We start from the raw sequence: 11,621 nt of genomic DNA, 5'->3' as shown, positions 1-11,621 counted from the left end.
CAGATTAAAAGAAAAATTAAAAAAAAAATTAAAGGTGTTTGATTGACGAATAAAAATAAATAAAGTTTCTTAGGCTCTGTAATGCAAATATAATATATATTTGGTGTAAATACAAATGGTGTCATCTTCACGAAGCATGCATATTTGTATTTGCTTTGTATTTTTGGCCAAGGTTTTCAAAACTGAATCAGACAACGAATCGGTCAAAGGTTTGGTTTATGTGTTAAATGGTCTGATTATTCGAATCGAATGGACGGTCCGTTTATGACAAATAAAAAAAAAAAAAAAGTTAAAACTGTTAGATGGTTTGATTGCCCAAGTCAACGATTTACTGACCAAATTAACGGTTTTTGATAAAATAGTGGTTGGTTTTGGGGTAAAACGGAACCGGCCACCTGACCAGTTTCCAATTTTTCTAGTCTGACCGTCCAATCCGGTCCGGTTTTGAAAACCATGCATATGACCAAAATGGAACCTTAACAAAATAACAATTTAGTGGGCTTTGTCCACATTAATTTTTCACGCAACACTGAATTTTCTTTCACTTTCTTATAATTTTTCAATTAAGATAAAGAAAAAATAGAAGTACGAACAACTATTATTTCAAAGTTGAAATAAAATTAATTCTGGAATCAAGAAAAATCAAGAGAGAATGACGGTTCAGTTTAGGGTCAGAATTTTTAGGCCTAAAGTACAGTTAGGGTAGGTGCTAGTTTGGAATTGATCATGGTTTTCAAATCGGACCAGACCAAATGATCGGACAGGAAAAAAAGGGATGACCAGTTCCGTTTTTTTCCCCCAAAACTGTTGATTTTGGTTAGCAAACTGCTGAACCGGCCAATTAACTATTCGAACAGTTTTGATCGTTTTTCAGATTTTTTAAATTTTTTATTTTTTTGTCAAAATGAACTGACCATTCGGATCAAATGATCGGACCATTCGAACTGATAACCAGACCTCTGACCCGCTCGGTCACCGATTTGGTTTTAAGAAATCTGCATACATTAATGTATAAAATAAGGGTTTTTGACATTTTGAATATTTATACATATACAGTGGAATTCAGAAATCTGCATCAAGACAGACTCCAATGCACATGTATGTATTTGAACAGGTGTACCTTACCACGTGTGCTCGGATAAATTAAAGATGGTAGATAAGTGTGTCTAGCTACCAGCAATAACCATAGGAAGAGAAAGGATAACTGGATTAGAGAAAGCTAGATGTACTTAGAATTCGGATTGAAGATACAAAAAATCTGGGGAGCGCTCTCCTCGTTATCACAGTAGCAGTGGATTTTAGTCAAATATATCGTTATTCGAGTTTAGTTTAATAGAAAAATATGGGGCTTGAGTCTGAATTCAGCTGACTCAAAATTCCACGTGCTCGTACTCCGTTCGGTTTGAGTTCGACAATGAGTCAAGTTTTATATAAAAGAAGAAAAATATATAAATATAAAAGATTAATTAGCATATAAAATTATTTATTATTATATATAATATATATAAGTTTGATTAAGCACGCGAGCTTTATGAATCGAACTTCATCGGATTTGAGTTTGGTTTAGACTAAACTGAAACGAGGTTTTTAATTTGTGTCCAAGCTTGGGAGTCCAACTCCCTCAGGATTAGGGGTAAACACAAATTGAGACTTTCATAATCTATTTGAGTCGTAAAGTGCTCGATTTGACTTAATTAAAATGAAACTTCCAGTTGAGTTCAAACCTAATATATAGGTCCATTTACTAATTAAGTTGAACTTGAACTCGAAGTTTGATTCTTGAGGTTCATGGGTTTAATTGAGTTTATATATAATATTTTTATTTTTATATATATAATAAAAATATTTTTTATATATAATTTTTTATTTATACAATATTTTCTTGGGAGAATAATGGTTTAACCCAACATTAAAATTTTTAGACATAAAATATAATTGGAGTAGGTACCAGTTTGGAATTGATGCTAATTCACGAACAGACATTAATATAAAATTTTTTAATATTTTAAATGCTTATAACTCTACAATAAAATTCAGATTCGACCTGTCTTTAACTTTTCCGTATTTTCATTTTTATAAGAAGCTTAATTCGTCAAATTCAAGCCTCGTGTTTTTCTTAAGCCGAACATGTATAGCTAGATATCATCTCAGCTAGAATTTGAACCCACCCAACAAACCATTTAATAAAGTTAGGAAGAAAAGTCATTACGGACCGGCCTAAGATGGACGGAAAAATATCAACTGAATTTAATGGCTGTGGGACCAATAATAAGGCCCCACGTCAATATTTAGTGGATGTGGGCCACATGCAATTTATGGCTGATGTGAGATTTTATTACTGATCCCACAGCCGAGATCGAGTGGTTATGTGCCGTATGAAATCCATGGCTGGTGTAGGTTTTTATTATTAGCCGCACATCAGGTAACACACCCATTAATGCGTTTCATCTAATCCGTTTCTCTGACAGGAGAGCGACCGAGTAAACCTAGCTAATCACTTACCATACCTACGTCAAATAATGCATAAAGTATCAACCAGATTTAGCCATTTTGGATATGCAAACGCCTCGACAGAGATTCGTAATAAACATTAACAAGTAAGAGATAATAAGCATTAACAAGTAAGAGATAATAAGCATACACACAACATGGATCCACTTTCACCCAACGTACAGGCACAAGCATTATTACTGAGACAATGAGATGAAGTTAGGTTAACTACTGCCTATCAGTGGTCGCAAGTTTGGTTTGGTTGTTGAGAATTTTTTTATATCCCCGACGCTGAGTTTAGAACGAGTATAAATGCAAATATGTAGAGTGTAAACCCTTATATTTTGTATTATTTTGTATCTATTTACATGATACATATTTGCATTTATAATGCTTCCAAACTGAGTCTGATGGCCTTTTAGTTTGAAAACCCAAAAGCTAGAATGAAATGGATAGAGTTAATCGTGCCATTTGATTTATTTTTTAGAAAGATCTTCTAGTAGTTCAAATGTCAAAAGACATGTTGAGTTTTTTGGTCTTGTCTTTAAATATAAAAACGTTTGATAAGTGATGTAACCGTTTTCGGCCGCGTACCAATGTTTTGTGATGTAAAATTTTTTGGCTAAGTACCTCGTTATTTGACCCAGTGGTGGCGTGCCTTAGTGATGAGCTACTTGGTGGTGAACTGCCTACTGGTGAACTGCTCGGTGGAGAATTGCCTGGTGGCGAACTGCCCGATGGCGAACTGTCTGGTGGTGAACTGCCTGGTGGCGAGCTCCCTGGTGGCGAACTACTTGGTGGCGAACTGCTTGGTAGCGAACTGCCTGGTGGTGAACTGCCCGGTGGTGAGCTACTCGGTGGTGAACTGCCTCGTAGCGAACTGCCCGGTGGCGAGCTGCTCGGTGGCAAACTGCCTGGTGGCGAATTGCCTGGTGGCGAACTGCTTGGTGGCGAGCTCCCTAGTGGCGAACTGCCTGGTGGCGAACTGCTTGATGGCGAACTGCCTACTAGGCGGCCGGTGACTTAGAGAATGCTGGAGCTCCCTGGTGCGGCGCAATCCGACTACCCTCAGCATGAGGTGGTCTTCTTTCCTTTGTAGGCAGCGGGAGCTGAGAGACCTGTGAGAACTTCATCTTTTCCTCCTCTTTGTAGGTGGCAGGAGCTGAGGGACCTGCGAGAACTCCATCTTTTCCTCCTCTTTGTAGGTGGCGGGAGCTGAGGGACCTCCGAGAACTCCATCTTTTCCTCCTCTTTGAAGGTGGCGGGAGCTGAAGGACCTGCGAGAACTGAACCAGAGGTCCCGGGGGTATTTTCCCAGCGGGGGCTCTCTGACGCTTAAGTTAGCACTCTTATTGTAGAGAGTTTTGAAGATAATATGAGAGAGCTAGAGAGTAGGGGTTACTTCCCTTATTTCATCCCCCTCCCCTTTGGGGGCTGAGGTCTTTATATATCGGAGTCCTCGTGGGTTAGGTGGGTGAAAAGCCTCCAAATGGTAAGACTTGTTGCATCCTGTCAGAATCGGGGTACGATGGTGAACTCCTCGAGGTCGTCAGGCTGGCGCTTGTGTCAGGCAGCCAGGTCGGCGCCTGGGCCAGGTTGTCAGGGGGGCGCCTGCGTCAGTCGGCGGGTCAGTGTCTAGGCCAGGTCGTCAGGTCGGCGCCTGTGTCAGTCGGCGGGTCAGTGTCTAGGCCAGGTTTGTCGATGGGCGCCTTATGGGCGGCTTGGCCAGATCATGCGCTAGGCTGGTCCAGGTCGGCCAGGTCGCGCAGGCCGCACACAGTTCACGCAGGTCGCCTCAGGCCGCACGCAGGTCACGCCAGACCGGCTAGACTGGTGCCCGGGTGGGTCACCAACTTCGTAAGTTTGTTGGCTGGGTGTTTTCCTAGTTGTCACGAGGTGCCATGTGTCACAATTTCATTAGAGGGCCAAATCTGCCCTCATCAATATCCCCCCACTCCCGAGCTGATAGTAACTCAGCGAAGGGAGTAGATTTCTTTTGGCCTGTAAGTCGATGAGCTAGTAAGTGCTGATCCAATTACTAGTGTGGCCCGTAGGCTTTGGGAGCGACTCGTAGTCTACTCTTCTTTGACTTTTGCCCGTGCCGGAGAGGTGACCGGGTCTTTAGTAGTAATGTGGCCCATAGGCTTTGGGAGTGACTAGTGGTCTACTCTTTTCTGACTTTGCCCGTGCCAGAGAGGCGACCGGGTCTTAGGTAGTAATGTGGCCGTAGGCTTTGGAGTGATTAGTGGTCTACTCTTTTTTTACTTTGCCCGTGTTGGAGAGGCGACCGGGTCTTAAGTAGTAATGTGGCCTGTAGGCTTGGCCTGCATCAGCTTCGTAATGCCGGTCACCTACTCCTACAAGAAGCTACTAGGGGCTCGACCTTCGGGGGCAGCACTACTAACTTTAGGTTGCCAGCTCACATGGGAGCCTTGGAAGGCTCGACCGGTAAGGGCGCCTATGTAGTCAGCTGGATGCCAACTCCCGCGAAAGCCACGAAGAGCTCATCTTTGTAGGGGGGACCTTACAGAGAGGACTGATGTGGCATTATCTGAATTGAAAGTAAGGTTGGTAGAGCTACTTAGTCCGTTAGCTCCCTGCATAGTCTATGAGTTCATAAAAAATGTAAACTATAAAGCGATAGCTTCAATTTCTAAAAAGTGAGGACTTAGCTTTGGCAAGATGAGAACTTAGCTTTTTGTAGCGTGTTCCCACAGATGGCGCCAATTGATGTAACCGTTTTCGGCCGCGTACCAATGTTTTGTGATGTAAAATTTTTTGGCTAAGTACCTCGTTATTTGACCCGGTGGTGGCGTGCCTTAGTGATGAGCTACTTGGTGGTGAATTGCCTACTGGCGAACTGCTCGATGGAGAACTGCCTGGTGGCAAACTGCCCGGTGGTGAACTGTCTGGTGGTGAACTGCCTGGTGGCGAGCTCCCTGGTGGCGAACTGCCTGGTGGTGAACTGCCCGGTGGCGAACTGCCCGGTGGCGAATTGCCTGGTGGTGAGATCCTTGGTGGCGAACTGCCTAGTGGTGAACTGCCTGGTGGCGAACCGCTTGGTGGCGAACTGCCTACTAGGCGGCCGGTGAGTTAGAGAATGCTGGAGCTCCCTGGTGCGACACAATCCGACTGCCCTCACCATGAGGTGGTCTTCTTTCCTTTGTAGGCAGCGGGAGCTGAGGGACCTACGAGAACTCCATCTTTTCCTCCTCTTTGTAGGTGGCGAGATCTGAGGGACCTCCGAGAACTCCATCTTTTCCTCCTCTTTGTAGGCGGCGGGAGCTGAAGTACCTACGAGAACTTAATCGGAGGTCCCAGGGGTATTTTCCCAGCGGGGGCTCTCCGACACTTAAATTAGCACTCTTATTGTAGAGAGCTTTGAAGATAATATGAGAGAGCTAGAGAGCAGGGGTTACTTCCCTTTTTTCATCCCCCTCCCCTTTGGGGGGTGAGGTCTTTATATACTGGAGTCCTCGCGGGTTAGGTGGGTGAAAAGCCTCCAAATGGTAAAACTTGTTGCATCCTGTCAGAACCGGGGTACGGTGGTGAACTCCTCGAGGCTGTCAGGCTGGCGCTTGTGTCAAGTGGCCAGGTCGGCGCCTGGGCCGGGTTGTCAGGGAGCGCTTGCGTTAGTCGGCGGGTCAGTGTCTAGGCCAAGTCGTCAGGTCGGCGCCTGTGTCAGTCAACGGGTCAGTGTCTAGACCAGGTTGTCAAGCTGGCGCCTGTGTCAGTCGGCGGGTTAGTGTCTAGGCCAGGTTTGTCGGTGGGCGCCTTATGGGCGGCTTGGCCGGATCATGCGCTAGGCTAGTCCAGGTCGGCCAGGTGGCGCAAGCCGCACGCAGTTCGCGCAGGCCATGCACGCGCCGCGCAAGTCGCGCAAGCGCGCATCAAGCCACGCGCAGGTCGTGCCAGGCCAGCCAGACTAGTGCTTGGGTGGGTCACCAACTTCGTAAGTTTGTTGGTTGGGTGTTTTTCTAGTTGTCACAAGGTGCCACGTGTCACAATTTCATTGGAGGGCCAAATCTGCCCTCATCAATAAGCATAATTCGGTTTATTGGACTTTAAAAAACGTGTTTAGATGTTATCTATTATGTAAAAAGACCAAAAAGTTTCATTTAAAATCTTTATAAAATTTAGTATTTTTGATATTTTTTAGTCTTTTTTGCATAAACGTCTTTTCATTTTTTGGTTATCAAACAGAAAAAGACTAATTTACCATCTTTTAAACTTATTGAAACCTATATAAGACAGAAAAAAACTTACCAAATGCCATCCAAATTAATTAGACTTGTAAATCCATACCATACAATCTCCATTGTCCACTTTATTCTATAATTTCCTTCCATCATTAGTGAAGGGTTGGAAAACAACTTATTAAAATTCTTTGAAACTTTTCCTTACTTTTCTTATTTTTTTATCAAACCAAACACACCATTAATGTAATCGATTCCTACTTTAAGGGGAGTACCGAACCAGTGCCCACACATCTGAGCATCAATAAAGTGAAATTGCTGGATAGTGAGGCTGAATAGCAATTGGGCATTGAAATTTGAATGAGTAGATCAGGTAGCTCCAATGTCATCATTATGTAATTATGACAAAACACTGAATCGTCGGCCATGCCTGTGATGTATTTATTGTCTTTTCTTTTCAATCCGGACGGTGGGAAATGAGATATCTCTGTAGCAGTAGCGCAATAATTGAAGGGAAGGCCCAACCCCACCCAATCTTTTCTTTTATTTATCTTTTCTATTTTCCTCGGTACAACATTATTTAATTGCAACGGAGAAGTACACTGCAGTTGATTGAAGAATACTGAATTACATGCTTGGACGGGTCGGGTTCCCATCTACCCTCTTTGTCAACGTGAAAGTAAAGTCATTTGCCTTTTTTCTTTCTTCTTCTCATTTTTCAACTCCGAAAATTGATATAAATGGCACATTCCTTCATGTTTTTTCAATGCAATTTGGATTTTTTTATCACAAAAATGTGCATTAGAATGCAATGGCACTCTTATGTATTATATTTTAATTTAAAAAATGATATTTGATGCTGCGAAATCTGACTGCTCCTATCTGGTGATTCAGCTTTCAGTAGACGACGAACATGGAGAATCTGCACAGAGAATTAGAGAACTCAGGGGTGCTTACCCAGCGAGGGCACTCCGATGCTTAAGTCAATATATGCGAGTCGAGAGTAATTAGATAGCAAGAGAACTAGTAAGCAGTAATTGTGCGTACCTTTGGGCCCCGGGAGGGAGGCCTTTATATAATGGAGTCCTCACGGGCTTTACAGAGTAGTTCCAGGATCTTTGCCATGACAGAGTCTATTTTCGTGTTATTTGGAGATAACGTTATTAGTTGATAAGGCTAATCACTTCCGCCCAAATCGGACGGGGAGATAATGCTTAGTTGTTGCGAGACATGATCCCGCATAATTCGGGAACTGTTGGAGTGACTTTCGGGATTGTGTTGAGGGTAGATCGGTATACCCGAGCTGGTTTCTACTTCGAATTGATGTTCTCGAGCTAAGGGTCATACACCTCGAATTGAATCATGAAATGATGCCGCAACCTCGATGAGAAGTGGACGTCGGTTTATCCGTGGCCTCTCGCACCTCCCAAGATGACTCCACTTCGAGAAGACTGACCTGAGCCGAGGTACTTTCCTCGGGCTCATCTAAAAGACTATCAAAACTAAGGTTGGACATAACTGCGAACTAAACTAAATTGAAAAAGAAAAGCTAGGGGAGACTCACCTAGAAAAACGACCAAGCTGAGAAAACGGCGAATTGGAAGTCTAAACATGATCTCTGAGCGAAGGCTAGTGAACTTATGGCAAGGAAAAATGTCTCGTGTCCCCCTTATTTATAGCCACTATGTCCAAGAATCAACGGTTGAGATCAAGGTGATCCAACGACTCTCAAGAAAACTGGTTGCATGACTCCTGAGGTTGAAATCAATTTAGCATTTTTTTGGCGTCCGCGGAATTTATAGATTGCGTGACGTCCATGTGTAAGCCGTATGCAACCCGGGTTATCCTTGATTGAGCTGAGCAGCGAACTGGTCCGACCGACGAACTATCTGACTAGACGACCTAAACTTCAAACCAAATCCACCTGTCATATCGTGAACTCCCCACACCAGGTCAATACCCTTGGGTCGGGGAGTGGGGGGCAATTGATGGAGGGTGATTTGGACCGACCTCATAATAAGGGGACACGTGGATGTAACTCGACATAGCCTGCTTGCTACAAAGTAGACTCCATTACCCCGAGCTAGGGATCCTTCGAGCTGAACTCATCTCGAGCTAAGAGCACCTCAGTGCTCATCCCGAGCTAAGAGCACCTCGGTACTCATCCCGAGCTAAGGACACCTCGGTACCAGGTTGCGACATCATTTAATGAAACAGTTAGAGGTGTACGACCCTTAGCTCGAGAACATTAGTTTGAAGTAGAAACTAGCTTGGGTATACCGATTTACCCTCAACACAATCCCGAAAGTCACTCCAACGGTTCCCGAATTCTGTGGGATCACGTCTCGCAACAACTAAGCATTATCTCCCCATCCGATTCGGGCGAAAGTGATTAGCCTTATCAACTGATAACGTTATCTCCAGATAACATGGAAACAGACTCTATCAGGGCAAAGATCCCGGAACTACTCCGTAAAGCTCGCGAGGACTCCATTATATAAAGGCCTCCCTCCCGGGGCCCAGAGGTACGCACAATTACTACTTACTAGCTCTCTTGCTCTCTAATTACTCTCAGCTCACATATACTGACTTAAGCATCGGAGCGCCCTCGCCGAGTAAGCACCCCTGGTTCTCTGATTCTCTGTGCAGATTCTCCACGTCCATCGTCTACTCGAAGTTGAGCCACCACCAGCTAGGAGCAGCCAGATTGCACAACATCAATATTTATTGAAATGTAATGATTTTAAACCTAACAAAGTCACCTATATCTCTCGTGATGCTATTAGAATAATAATATTTTTTTATTAATAAAATTATTTTGATACAATAATACTTGGGGCAAATTTCTTCCCCTATGATTTAGGAAATTGATTAATTCTACCCCTACTGTTTACATATTATCTTAAAGTGTCCTTAAGGTATTTGACAATTCTCGTCACCATTAAATTGTAATAGAAATGATGAAATATCATTTTTGCCCTTTTGCTCAAATTGACAATAGTCATTGTTAAATCGTAAAATCGAGTAGTGCAACGGTGAGAAAGACTATTTCATGTACAAATCTGTATGAAATTACTGGGTCTAGTGCACTTTAGTAATGGAAGCATTGAAGAAAGTAAAGTTTATTGCTTGATTGAATGCTTACCGTCCATGAACCATATGCTATCAGAGGATATGTAGGCCTTCTTAATACAGAGGTTCAGATCTGTGAGAAGTTGAACAACCTCCAAAAGGGTTCATGTTTTCTTTCACTATCAACTTGACACATAGGATAACAAAGAGAGAGAGAGAGAGAGAGGGTTTGATTTGTAGGTTTGTGGGTATTCTTTTTGGGAAACCTTTCATGTATGAGTATTCTTTTTTGAATGGTGACTCTTCTATTTTTTTTTTCAAGGAAAGAAACTTCTCCCAACCATCCACCCCTTCTAGAAAAATATGTAAATAGTGATGTTGTCTGATTCGAAGTGTTCCGAACTGAGGACGCAATCAGATAGTCATGTCAACTCGACGAAGTTGTGGACTAGGATCTAAAACCAAAGGGAAATTCAGAGGCCCAAGGAGTTATTCCCTAGGTAGGTACTTCGATGCTCAAGTCAGTTGAATAGAGGCAAGTGGTCAGGCTGAATAATCGAGAACAATGCTAGTAGTGCAGAGGTGTTCTCAAAGTGTGTGCTTCCAAAGAGCTCCCTTACCTTGAGAAGAGACTACTATTTATAGTTGGACATCCGTGTTCTAAATGGATGAGGCTTTTGGGGTTATCAAAATAAGGATGCCTGTCGAGGTCTTCAGGATGTCTCCTTTTCCCCAGCAGAGTTAACTTCCTCATCCATGCAAGACACTCCTTCTTGGTTGTGATTATCTGTCATGCATGGTGCTAACATGGCTAGAGAGAAGATAGCCATGGAGGCCGCCACATGGCATCCTTGGCCAACTCAATCATAACCCAAACAAATAGTAGGGAAAAATAAAAATACCTAGAAACCCAGAAAAATGTGAATAGTAGAAAAAAAATAGAGGAGTCGCTACTTGTTTGTAGTTAATGGTGAACTAGGGAAAAAAATAGAGGCATTGTTACTATTTTACGTTGTCTCTCGCAATGAAAATGCTAAGAGATGGTGTTTCACAATCATCTCTCACATGAGATGGTGTTGCAACATTTCACAGAGCAGTATTGAGGGGAAAATACAACAATTTTAAGAAGTATGATACTGGAATAACTAGGACAAACTTCATCGGATGGCGCCATAGGAATTGGAAATGAACAAAAGAATATATAGAGACTGATGATTGAGATGGAAGGGAAGCCACAACAACGACAACCACAACCAACACAACACCAACTAGGTGGTGGAGGAGGAGGAAGTGGACCGACATGGCTAAACAACACAATTCACCAGCAGCATAACCAATATGTTGATGGAAGTTTTCTACACTTAGGCTATGTTTGGTTTGAAAGAAAAAGTAGGCAGAGGAAGGGAAAGGTAGGGAAACCATTACAAACCTTGTATAGGTTTTCCTACCTTTCCCTTCCTCTCCCTACTTTTTCCTTCAAATCAAACATAGCTTTAAAGACCAATTCAGACTTAGTGACAACTACAACTTCAAACCAGTGGTTACCAAGGCTGATTCTTCAATGGAACACTAGCGATGTGGGTGGTGGTGACGATGTCCTGGTGTCAAGTGACTTGATGATTGTCGTCGCGATGTCACCTACACCCAAACCCAGCCTTTTCCCTCTCCCACCAAGAATGAGTTTTCTAAAAATGCCAGTGACTACCAATAGCATAACTTGTCTTAATCTTCATCTTTGTATTAGTATTCATCTCAAACTGAAAAGGGCATTTTCAACCACGAGAGGGCATTCTAGAAAATTTTGAAAAATATCAGTCACGCGATGTTACATGTGAACGGTTTGTAAATTGTTAGAAACCTTAG

This window comes from Nelumbo lutea, chromosome 2, assembly GCF_056320005.1.
Source record: "Nelumbo lutea isolate HS-2025 chromosome 2, American lotus-T2T, whole genome shotgun sequence".
In the NCBI taxonomy this organism is placed as follows: domain Eukaryota; kingdom Viridiplantae; phylum Streptophyta; class Magnoliopsida; order Proteales; family Nelumbonaceae; genus Nelumbo; species Nelumbo lutea.
Note: the sequence above shows the minus strand (reverse complement) of the source record.